General features: G+C 37.0%; 1 protein-coding gene across 5 annotated transcripts in view; it reads right to left on the bottom strand.

The window, feature by feature from the left end:
- CCDC91 (coiled-coil domain containing 91) overlaps positions 1-11,741 on the bottom strand; it is a 270,185-nt gene that overhangs the window by 152,280 nt on the left and 106,164 nt on the right. The window lies entirely within an intron of this gene.

The raw sequence follows: 11,741 nt of genomic DNA on the forward strand, positions 1-11,741 counted from the left end.
TATTTTTTATTTTCTCTTTAGTTTCCATTGCCTTAGGAGCTGTATCGATGAAGAAATTGCTTCGGCATATGTCTGCAATTTAGCCGCCTGTGGATTCCTCTATTTTTATGGTTTCCTGTCTTATGTTTAAATCCTTTATCTATTTTGAGTTTATTTTTATGGATGGTGTAAGTTAGTGGTCTAGTTTCATTTTTTGCATGTATCTATCCAATTTCCTAACACCATTTATTGAAGAGACTGTCTTGACTCTATTGTATGTTCTTGCGTCCTTGGTCAAATATTAACTGAGAATAATGGTTTGGGTCAATTTCTGGGTTCTCTGTTCTGTCCCATTGGTCTATATGTCTGTTCTTGTGCCAGTACCAGGCCGTTTTGAGAACCATGGCTTGGTAATATAGCTTGATATCTGGTATTGTGATCCCTCCAACTTTTTTCTTCTTTCTCAGGATTGCTGTGACTATTCAGGGTCTTTTTTATTTCAGATAAATACCACGTGACCTCACTCGTATGTGGAATATAATGATCAACATAATCTGATGAACAAAAATAGATCCAGAGACAAATGGCAGGGGAGGGGGGGTTAGAGAGCAACCAAAGGACTTGTATGGATGTATATTAGCATAACCAATGGACACAGATACTGGGCGGTGGGGACTTGCCCGGGGTGGGAATGGCTGAGGGGGTGGGAGGTGGTCAATCAGGGGAAAAGGAGACTTAAGTAAAACTTTAGACAATAAGTTAAAAAAAAATATTGCAATCCTAAAAGGAAATTATATATAAAGTATGGAACTAGGTAATTAGTAAAACCAAACAAAAAGCACCCAATGAAAATGTTCAAGTCCAACACAATAAATAATTTTTTTTAAATTCAAATTTAAAGTAGACATTATTTTATAAATTGCAAACAACAAGACTCTTTAAATGTAATGTTGAACAATAAGGCAAGTATGAGACAAGCACTTACTTGCCTCAAACATTCATGACACCAATTTAACTATGTTTATATTTTCATTCTCTAATCCAGTAATCTCTCTTCTAATAATTAACACTAAAAAGAAAAACATAAATCAAGGCAGCCTTTTCTACATAAAGATCTCTACATTTAGAGAGAACATGATTTTAAAATAGTAAAAGAAAATAATAGTAGCAATCTAGGTATACAACAATAAGGAGATGATTTTGAAAATTATGCTTTCTTCCCAAAAGAATATTACGGAGTTATAGTTGTAAGTAATTTATTAGAATATGAAAAATGTCTAAGTTACGTTAGATGGATAACAGCATACAAATATTATGTGTTTGACCACATTCAAAATAATCATTAAAAACATATAAAATGCATGTTATTATTTGGTTGAAATATTATAATTTTGTAATTGTTGGCATAAAAATACTTATCTCCAAGAAACAGTGATTAAATTCAAAATTATGCCATAAATCGAAAGAACTCTAGTAAAATTAATAATTTCAAATTGGGGACAATTGACCTAGTAAAGCTACTTGATATTGAAGCTTTAATAAACACTCAGTTACTTGGACCAACTATGATGCTGGATAAGTATTTTGCATACTATCCAGATAAAATACTGCACATTAAAACAAAGATTTACCTACAAAAGGAATTAAATAAATACATTGAAAATGGAAAATATTTTCTTCACTTAGTGGCAATTTTTTTTAAAAATGAAAACTTACATGTAATGATCCATATAAATATAAAAGTTAGAATAGTTATCAAATTGTTGTTCTTAAAAATATTTCCCACAAGATATTCTGGCAAGGGCTATTTTTCTTCTTCTTTAAGGTATAAAACAATATATTACCTAGGGTAATAAAAGCATAAGCAATGACAGACCTTCCTGTTCTCCTGTCTACTTTATGTTTGTAATCATTCCCAAAATGCCTGTTCAATTTTCTAAGAATAAAAAATATCATGCGTACCAGAAAAACTATTTTTTAGGATTTGAACAAAACTCTTCAAACTTTTGAAAATATATTAGTCACCAATGGACTTTGCCTACCCTGCCAAATATTAGCCTAAAAACAAAATTTTAAAGTTGAGTTATTAAGTCCTTTACAAGTTTTTTTTAAAGAGATAATGTAACCACAACTACAAAAATCACCACATTCTAACCACTGCTAAAATGTCCACTGTGTGTAATAATACACGGTATAAACCTTGTCTGGTCCAATAGGACTTAAGAAACACTTTCAAAAAAATCTCATTTAGCAGTATAATATGGACACGTCCCAATTTTCCAATAATTATTTTTCTGATTAGTATATCTATGAATCAGATTCCCTTCCTGCCCTGACATAAATTACTAATCATTTTCTGCTCACAGGCTAATCAGACTAGACGAGGATAAAATATTCCAACCAATTCCACTCTGGGAGTATCCCGTTCTTCTGAATTAGGGCCCTAGTGACTGGGAGTTGCCTGTTTAGTTTTTTTCCATTTATTACTAAGAAATTAGATAAAACGATCTATTTGTATTTCTTTGAGGAGAAGAGTTAGGTAAGAAATAAAACAGAAGAGCTGCTTTTTTATAATCTACCACTCAAGGTAGCTTAAACATTATTCTAATAATAAATCAAAAATCATATCTGAAAAAACTTAAAATCTATGCAAATATGTCTGCTGTAGATGAGATGAAAAAAAACACTGTCATATTTTTCTCTTGGTTTTCTTGTAGGGACAAATGGTCCTAACTCCTCTACAGACCATAACTGTCCACATGTCAGCAATACTGTCCACATGTCAACAAAAACACTGGTGCTCATAACTTGGTGCCTACACCGAACACCTGGTGACAGAGAGTTAATATAATCTCTAAAAACAAAGAAACACATAAAGAAAAACAAAACAAAGATGAGATGTTTGCCATATGTTAGAGTTTTATTTTAAATGCTCAAACTATTTAAATAAAATACTTTTAAGTTAAATGATGAACAAAATAATAACTAATATTTGGCATCTCTCTAAGTAAATAAGTACAGTAAAAATTCACCTCCAATCCCAATGTAGTAAAAAGAGCACATATGGTCAGGTCAACCCAGTTTTATATCCAAGGACTGTAACTCACTATGTAAACTAGGAAAAGCAATTTACTATTTCTATCACTTTCTTCACCTGTAAAATGGGATTAATAATGCCAATCACACTGTCTTGCAGTGGAAATTAGGTGAAAGAAAGCATATTGAGTGAGTGGTGTAGTATTTGGTGTTTGGTAGACAATCAAATACTGAAGTGAAGAGGTACCTTATATGAAAATTGGGTTATAGTCAGAATACATGGAGAATATGTATGCCATAAGTCACTCCTGCAAACTGCTTGGAAAATTACACATAGCAGACCAACATACTATATTTCCTCTCTTTACGCAATATTGCTAGCTTCCTTAACACCAGAAATAAATCACTCTATTTCTGGGTAATTATCGGATGAACTAATTGACTTGCATTAGGGGTCATGTTTTATAGGAGAAAAAATTTAAACATTAGAAGCACACATTTTACAGTGTAATGAAAACCAGTATAAGAGAGACACTGTGATAGCCTAGTCCCGTGGTCGGCAAACTGCGGCTCGCGAGCCACATGCGGCTCTTTGGCCCCTTGAGTGTGGCTCTTCCTAAGCCTTAGGAGTACCCTAATTAAGTTAATAACAATGTACCTACCTATATAGTTTAAGTTTTAAAAATTTGGCTCTCAAAAGAAATTTCAATCGTTGTACTATTGATATTTGGCTCTGTTGACTAATGAGTTTGCCGACCACTGGCCTAGTCTGAGGATACAGCACAGCTATACCTTCCATTTCACACCGTAGGACATATGTTAATTGTGTTTGTCAATTAGAGAGAGTATTGTTATTGCTATGTTTGTTTGTTCACTTTAAAGACCATGTGTTTTTGCTTTTGCCAGTACATAAAGTAAAATTTCCTATAAGCTAAATATATATGATGCCACACCATTGCTTTCCTTACATTATTAGGAAAACTGGAAAAACATTTTTCAAGTTAAAAAAATAAAACAAATGCATGACACAAATTTGTGCTCCAGAATTTATTTATGTAAAGAAGAATGTCCCCTAAGCCTAATATAGAAGCCACTTACCTTCTTCATGCTCTTCTACCAAAGCTAGTTATCTTGTTTCTAAGTCTTCAGCAGATTAAAAGGGGCAAGGGAAAGAGGATATTATATGGAGGGACCGAAATATAGAAGAAATAAAAATTGATGATTTTATGCCAACTGATCCCTTTACAGAAAATAAACTACACCACCAAGAAAATAATGAGCTCATACTTACATGCTTTAAAAATTGCTTTACATTAAACCTGTTTTCCTTTTGAAATATCATTATTTTAATTTACTTGAGGCAATCAAACTAGGTAAAGAACAACAGAAATATGCCAACAAACTGACACCCATACTAAATGTGGAAAAGCAGTTACCCCATACGGGATACCTTTAGCACCTCACATTCCTTATGCTGAGTTCTGACAAAATCAAGCTAGTAAACAATTCCGCACATGTAAGACTTTAAGACACACACACACACACACACACACACACTGCCAGAAGTTATTTCAATTCCAATAAAGTATAGAAACAATTCAAAATAATCACCAGGAAGTTGCGTTGGTGGTATAGTGGTGAGCATAGCTGCCTTCCAAAATAATCACCAGGTATATTTTTTTTAAAGGTAATAAACTAAGTAATTACAGAAAAGGTGTTCTACAGAAATGTTACTACAGTAAACAGGAAAACATTTTGGAATATTTATAAGTTATATTACAACTTAAAAAAGCAACTATACATATGAAAATAAAGTCTATATGCTCTGAGGTAAGAAAAGGCTGTACAAAAAAATGATTCCAGTGATTCCTAAATTTAAAACAGAGGCAATAAGGAATAGATTTTAAAATGCAAAAAATAACAAAATATTTTATTCAAAATTCCTTTAAGAATATGTCCAGAAATACAAAAAGAGTTGAAAGTGAAAAGCAAATGATGAGACATCGATAGAGCCACACACACACACACACACACACACACACACACACACACACACACTAGAGGACCAGTGCATGAAATTCATGCACTCAGGGGGGTGAGGGTGGTCCCCCCAGCCCAGATTGCAAGAGGGCGCAGGCCAGGTCGAAGGACCCCACCGGTGCATGATCAGGGCTGGGGAGGGACAAGGGAGGTTGGCCAGCCAGGGAGGGACCGCGGGAGGGCTCCATGATGTGTCTGGTTTGTCTCGCTCAGTCCAGATCGGCTGGACCCCAGCAGCAAGCTAACCTGGTGGTCACACGTCATAGCAAGTGGTTGAGCGGCCTTAGCATAACATTAGCATATTATTGTGATTGGTTGAATAGATGACCGGACACTTAGCATATTAGGCTTTTATTTTATAGAATGGAGAGACAGAGTGGGGAGGAGAAAATGAAGAAATTTGAGAACTTTTCTGAACTGAAAAACTCAGCTTAAAAGGGGCCACCAAAGGGAGGTCCCTTTTCCAACATTAAAGAAACAACAAAGGGAAAACAAGTCTGAAAATATAAAAATCTAAATTAAGTCTATTGCAGTCACTGTCTCAATTGTTCATATCTCCCAGAATCCATGCTCTTTTGGTAGTGACTTTTAATGCTGGCTCTGGACACGGTCATGAGTTTTACTTGGGTCAATGGGTTGTGAGCAAACATGATGCAGGCAGAAGCTCAAAAACTGCTTGCACACTAGAGCTTGCCCTTTTGATGTTCTTGGAACCCTTCCCAGCCACCACAGAACACATTTGAACTATCCTACTAGATAATGAGAGACATGTGGCCTATTTACCCTGTCACCCTAGCCAACAGCCAGCCAATCAATACACATGTAAATGAGGCCAATCTAGATGTGCCTGCCCCCCAGCCTACCCAATCAACTAACTGCAGATATGTGAGAGAGCCCAGCTAAAATCAGCTGAATCTGGCCTAGATTAGCAGAACCAGCTGACCCACATGCTCATGAACAGCAATAAATGTTACTGTTTCAATCTACTGGTTTTGAGGTAATGTTATTCACAATACCAAATTGACACACATATATATATATAAATAAAATTAGTAACAAGATGGCAAATAAATTATACCATATTATCTTCCTCTCCTAATAACTAATGAGATTTGTTTTCAAATAGTATAGTTTGGTTTAAAGAATTAGCAGAACAGCAACATTGGAGCAACATAAAGAAGCATATAATGGCACTGCTCTCACCACTATTCACCTAAACCCCACTGGGCAGGGGAGGTGGGGGTGGGAGGTTCCTGAGAATTCTCACAATATTCTCAACATTAATACAGCCAAATCTTTATTAACTTTCACAAGATAACAAAAGACATTTTATAGGACACATTTTTTGAATGAAAAATTGAAACAATCTGAACAAGGATATTTTCATTATTAATTTAGGCCTAAGAAAGGTAATATACAGGAATACAAAAGTAGTATGTTTAAATCATTATTAAAAAGAAATATTCTAAAAAATTCAAGATAAAATTCACCATACGTTTAGGTCTTATTTCCCTTTAATTGTTAAGGAGGTTCTCTTCTGATTCCCCTCCATGTTATTAATGTCTTTCTTAAAATATAAACTGTAAAAACTAGGAAAGTCATTTTTCAAATGCTCAAGAGATGTTAAATATATCTTAACTCAAGGTAATGTACCATCATCTTACAATTTGTAATTTTTATTTACTGATTATTTTTGTCATTCCTGGAGGAATAAGTTTCATCTGATTTGACTATACTTTTTCAATATTTTATTTATAATATCTGAACAGTTTAATTATACATCGTGTATGTGTGATTTTCTAATAAGCATAAACTAATCACAATGAATCTTTTCTGAATAAAGGATACAAATTTATATACATTTTTACAAACTGTACTGAAACATTCGATTACATTAAGTGTTTTCTCATTATGAAAGAAATAATTCCTTTAAGGAAGGATTGGAGCTTAAAGTGTGGCCCCCTCCTAAAAGAATTATTAAACTCTACCTCTATCTTATAAAAATTATCACATATTTTATCTCCAATTTTAAATTTTAATAATAGGTACCATCTCTTATACATTTTTAAATCCTTTATAACTCATCCCTAAAACAAAACAAGAAATCAGTTGGTAAGAATTAATTTCTTCTCAAGAAATCTGTTCCCAAAGAGACACATTTCAAAGGGCAGAGTTTATAATAATGATCTTTAAAGGCACTATACCAATGAAATCTTTTAACTTCTGATTTGATAGAATGAACATTTGATTCTACTTTTTACCTCTCTTATGCTTACTAAATATGTGTCTCAGGGCAAATATAATTGCACAAAAACAGTGAAATGTCGTCTAGCTCAGGGTAAAGGACTGTGGCACACAAAGTAATCTTTCCAAAAATAGACTAATTTGTTATGACTATCATCCTCATAAAGTTCCAGGCTTCAAAACAAGGGGAAAATATATTTCAAGATCTGTTGCATTTCCACAGTGTTTTAAAAATGATTTTCCAAAAAGTCTTATGACAAAAACTACAAGACCATCACTATTGTCACAGAACGCCATACTTCTGCTTCTCTTTTGTACTGTGATCACAGCCCAGGCTGACTTTTTTTCCTCACATGAACCTCTGTTAGGAGGACACTGTGTTGGCTGCAAATACCCGTCCACAATGTTCATCCTGGAGATTACTGACAACTCAAAAACCACAAGCACAGAGTTCAGACAGTATTTAAGCTTGCCTTTGGATTTAGAAAGTAGTATTAGCCTATAGTTCATCAGTTTTTATATGACCAAGGTGAAATAAATAGAAGGAGAAATCTACGAAAGACTGTCTTTGATTCAGAGTACTTCCTGATCTTTTAAAATAAATTTAAAAACCATCAGATCACAGCTTTGACAGATGCCTTTGAGCTGGATACTTAGCTCAAAACACACAAAAAATAAACTGTAATCTGGAAACATGAGCTTTTTGTGCTGAAATAAAAAAATAAAAAAGAATGGACTAAAATCAATTTTTGTATCCTTCGTAGTGATGACTAATATTCTCTTTTCAAGACTTCCCTGACTAAGATTTTGTTTTTGTTTTAAAAGATAAAATTTTGAAGCACAGGAAGTGGTAGTAGCTAAATACCTATAACCCATCTGAGTGTAATAAGCTTTACAAAAGTAATAATCCTTGCTGTCTTATTCACCAGTCCAGCTGCAACAAATACTGTGTGTCCATCAAGGCAATCAATTCAACTTTTTTAGTAAGTAACTCAATATTAGGCTAATGTTCTTAATAATGCCTGGTAATTTATATTGCCTATATATACTTTCTATAACTGTCATCTGACCACTAACTACTGATTCAGCTACTGTGCAATTAAAAAGTGAGCCATCTCACTTATATGTGGAATCTAATGAGCAAAATAAACTGATGAACAAAATAGGACCACAGACATGGAAGCATGAAGCAGACTGACAGATCTCAGAAGGGAGGAGGATCGGGTTGGAAAAGATTAACAATCTACACTAATAAAAGAGAAACATGGTAATTGGCGTACGACCGCTACCCTTCCCATGCGCTAATCAGCGAGATATGCAAATTAACTGTCAGCCAAGATGGCGGCCGGCAGCCAGGCAGCTTAAACTGAATGTGAGGCTTGCTTGCTTCAGTGACTGAGGCCTCCAACGTTCCCCGCCTGCCGCTGCAGGCCTCTGAGCGGGCAGTTTCAAACATTGTAACAAATATAGAGCTAAACAAAACCCCAGAAACCAGCTTTCAGCTAGCTGGGATCTCAGAGCTGGAGTTGATACAGAGTTTCAATTAGAACCGAAACAAACCAGATACCTGCTTTCAGGAGAGAAGGCCTAAGAGCTGGAGCCAGGCTAAAGCTGGCCCAGAATAAAAGAAAAAGAAAAGAAAAGAAAAAAAGGAGCAGTTGGGAGCTTCAGTCCCAGCCTGAAAACAGCCCTCTGCCTCTCACCCAGAATGGCCAGGCACCCCAGTGGGGACCTACACCCTGACGGGGGTGTGCCCAGCTGCAAACCGCAATCATCCCCTCATCCAGGCTGGCCCGGCCCCCCAGTGGGGACCCCCACGCTGATCCAGGACCCCCTTCAGGGCAAACCAGCCAGCCCCACCCGTGCACCAGGCGTCTATCCTATATAGTAAAAGGGTAATATGCCTCCCAGCACTGGGATCAGTGGAGCTGAGAGGCTTCCAAGCACCGGGATCAGTGTGACAGGGGGCAGCGCCCCAACCCCGATTGGTCCTGCTCTGTGGGTGACAGGAGGTTGGCGCCACAACCTCCCCATTGACCCTGCCTTGAGTGTGACAGGGGGCATTGCCCCAACCCCCTATTGGCCCTACCCTGAGTGTGACTGAGGGTGGCATCGCAACCTCCCAATCCGCCCTGCTCTGTGCATGACAGGGGGCGGCGCCCCAACTCCCCAATCGGCCCTGCTCTGAGCCTGACCAGGGGCTGCACCTAGGGATTGGGCCTGCCCTCTGCCACCCGGGAACAGGCCTAAGCCAGCAGGTCGTTATCTCCCCAGAGGTCCCAGACTGCGAGAGGGCACAGGCCGGGCTGAGGGAGCTCCCCACCCCCCCGCCCCGAGTGCACAAATTTTTGTGCACTGGGCCTCTAGTAATGGAATAAAGGACTGAGAGGGAAGTGAGGGCATGAAAGGGGGCAAAGGAGAGAAAATGGGGACCATCTGCAATAAGGTCAACAACAACAAAAATGTGCACCAAATATACATTAATTCATTGATATAAAATAAAATGTAATAAATGTAGATATGTGCAATGAGGTTTACAGAACATGAAAAAACAGTTTAGCTTATGGACTGTATCTCTGGGTTTTAAATTCTGCATGTCCACATTTGTGCCAGGGATGCAAAAGGAAGAATTTAGTCGGAATGAAATAAATGCCATGATACTATAAACAAGTACTCTAAAATGAATAAAAAGAGAGTCAACCAAAGGACAGAGACTATAAAATCCAACCCAAACACCTTGCTTTAGTAATACTTTCATAAAAATTATTGGCCCTTGAAGTCGAACACTAAACTGAATCATTATTTGCATAACAGAGAACTGATTCACAATTTAACTTGCCTTCTTCAGTATTATTTCAGGAAGAACTCTTTATTTTCCATTCAAAAACATATGTAGAGTCCAGGTATGAAAAATGAATTTTTGTTTTTTTAAAAAGACCAATTTTATGAGGTTAGTGGAAAGTAAATTGGTATAATTTTCCCCAAACACCATTATTTATCATTTCTTTTCCATTGTCTGAAGCTTATCATTTGCCTCTACCATCAAGACATGAACTAAAAGAGAATTACCTATTTTAAGCATCTATTTTCAATAAAATTATCCTATAGCTGAATGGGCTAAAGAGAAAGATAAAGAACATACTTCTTATGGAATTTCATTTATAAACAAAAAGGTGAGTAAAAAAACACCCAACAATTTAACATCTGTATACTTAATATTTAACACCTTCACACACAAAAACAATAATAATAACTCTTATTAGTTATTGGAATATGTGATGCCTCTCCCATTAAATGAACAACAGAACATCATATGGGTAGAGGAAATGATATTATCCTCTCATTACATCTTTTGCTCAATATAACTATACTGCTCCTAAGCACAAGCTCTTCACCCAAATCGTAAGGCCTCATTACTACAACTTCTACTCAACTTCTTCACAACATCCACCAAGTAGTAAGCTTCTCTTTACAAATTATGATGTTGCTCTTTCTGTTTCATACAATTAGTAATCTGAGAATAAAACCTATAGCTCAATTTTAATAAATGTTTAGAAATAACTATGTATAGATATTCCTGATTTTTCTCTTGGCTTAATAGTGATTTTATTCCATTCTAATCTATATATTCCCTAATCCTGATTTTTCAAGTTAACAGTTTTCTACTTATAGTTTTCTATGTTTAAAATCAAAAGAGACACACAAAACTTCTATAAAAATAAATGAGTTGCAAATAATTAAATGTAAAAACTATAGTAAAAAGATTTTGCTCACAGAAAACAGAAGCCAAAGCTACAAGTAGCTGAAATAGAGAATTTAAATTGTAATGCAGTCTTTCTCTAGATAATAATGTAAGGTAGATGGAAGCATCTTTAAGATTCTTTGAAAGGTTCTTAGCAATAGAAACATCAATTAAATTAGGGATGCCTTTGAAAGGCATAAAAATGTAAAAGTACAATTACAGGTTTTAAATTAGCAGAGTTTCTCTATATTATCAAAGATACTAGGGGCCTGGTGCACAAAATTCGTGCACTGGGTGTGTGTGTGGGGGCGGGGGGGGAGTGTCCCTCAGCCCAGCCTGTCCCCTCTCACATACTGGGAGCCCTCAGGCGTTGACTCCCATCACCTTCCAATCACAGGATCGGCCCCTTGCCACTGGGCTGGGGGCAGAGCAGTGATGGGGGTCTACGCCTGGGCAGGGGACCCTCATTTCCCCCCATCACTGGTTCTGCCCGCAGCCCAGGCCTGATGCCTCTGGCCCAGGCGTCAGGCCTGGGCAGGGGACCCACAGACCCCTCTGATTGCTGGCTCTGCCCCTTGCCCAGGCCTGATGCCTCGGCCAGAGGCGTAGGCCCCCATCACCCTCCGATCGCCTGATCGGCCCCTTGCCCTGGCCTGACGCCTCCACCAGAGGGGTCAGGCTTGGACAGGGGACCCCCCTC

Source organism: Myotis davidii, unplaced genomic scaffold (assembly GCF_000327345.1).
Source record: "Myotis davidii unplaced genomic scaffold, ASM32734v1 scaffold535, whole genome shotgun sequence".
Classification (NCBI taxonomy): domain Eukaryota; kingdom Metazoa; phylum Chordata; class Mammalia; order Chiroptera; family Vespertilionidae; genus Myotis; species Myotis davidii.